Source organism: Heloderma suspectum, chromosome 5, assembly GCF_057233095.1.
Source record: "Heloderma suspectum isolate Gila_16-S chromosome 5, 16-S_ref, whole genome shotgun sequence".
Classification (NCBI taxonomy): Eukaryota; Metazoa; Chordata; class Lepidosauria; order Squamata; family Helodermatidae; genus Heloderma; species Heloderma suspectum.
In genome coordinates this window covers 95,177,452-95,179,008 of record NC_139462.1, presented here as the reverse complement: position 1 = coordinate 95,179,008, position 1,557 = coordinate 95,177,452, and positions in this window count along the sequence as shown.

The window sequence follows — 1,557 nt, the reverse complement described above, 5'->3', positions numbered from 1 at the left end:
AGCAGCACACGTGCCCTTTGCCGGTGACTCAGGCTGGAGTAACAGACCCCTCCGCGATAATAGCCGCTCAACGGCTTACCCGAGAAGAGGTGGCCATTTTTCCAAGTAGACCTCCTAACTGAACCCGTGGCCGCGCCACCACGTGGTAGTAATAGCGGGTGGCCTGCAAGGTCCTCGCAAAAAGCACCTTACCAAGGCAGCTGCATCCCGTTGGAGACTCAGCGAAGGGGGGAGGGGATGGTGAAGTTCTTGTCTGGCCATGGGGGGAGCGGCTTCGCCATGAGGCACCCCGGACAGCGGAGGGGTGTGTGGGATGTGGCGACAGCAAGCACGTGAGAGAAGCTGGTTCCATCCATCTTTTCTATCCTGTCTGGCAACTCTCCGCTCTTGTCCACGCGCTCAGCGGAATGAGGGGGCAGAATGGGCTGCAAGCCTTTCAGGCTGCAAGTGGGCGATGCACATAGTTTTGGTGATCCTTTGAGTTGGCCTAATAAAGGTAACTACGCTATATGGATTTTGAAATTTTCTTATGGCTGCCTTTTGTTTTGTTTTGCTTTTCTTTTTATTATTTGCTGAGTCCCCCATGTAAAAAGTCTTTGCAAAAATAAAATAGCACATCAGGGAGAACTGTGAACTGTTCTGTTCCAGCCTGCTCCCTTCTGTGTTTTCTACTTGCAGGGAGATTTCTTTCCTGTAGGGGAGCGTTCAAAAATGTGATCTCTCCCTCCACCCCTATAACACCGGTTCAACTGAGGGGCCAACATACCTCCAAGGGCCTCGCACACTACTGAGCCGGTGCGCCAACGCAAGCAGCGTACTTGGCATGAGCTCATGGAGCGGTGACAAGAGTACTGGGCTCCAGGCCAAAGGGCTGCCTCTTCAAGGCTCTTCTCCACAGCGGGAGAGCGTCTGAGTGATGTAGTCAAGCTCAGGGAGCAGAAAAGGGCTCTTGTTGGTACAAGCTGTCGGCTTCCTGGGCGCTGTCCAGGGTCCTGAAAGAGCTACCGCTTAGTTTTCAGAAATCCTGCACTTGACCAAACCCAGTCGGTTTCCTGCCTCTCCTTTTCTTCTGCCCCAGGTTGCTTCCTGGACTTGCACTCCCCTGTCCTGCCTATAGGATCTGCTTTACCAGGACAGGACAGATACCGAGTATTACAGACAAAGATCAACTAAAACATAAAGCCGCTGTAGCAAAGCTTTGCACAGAAACATCATAAGGCTCCAAATTATATACTTTCCCCCATTCATTTCTAATGTATGTTGGAAAAGAAACTCACTTTAATAGTTAATAACTTTCTAGTGCAATTACATATTTTTATTCAAAGCTAGAAAAGGACAGATTTGTCTTTTTCTTGAACTTGGTTCACTTTTAACATAACAACCTGTCTTAATGCTTTAGGAATAATTTTAGAATAACTGAAACAATACAGGAAACAGTGAAACAATCCACAAGAAGAAAACTAGAAGAAGAGACGAAGACAAATAACAGAGAATACATACAGGAAGAAAAATACGTTAAAAAACTTACTCAGCAAAAAGGTAAATCAGTGTTCACAG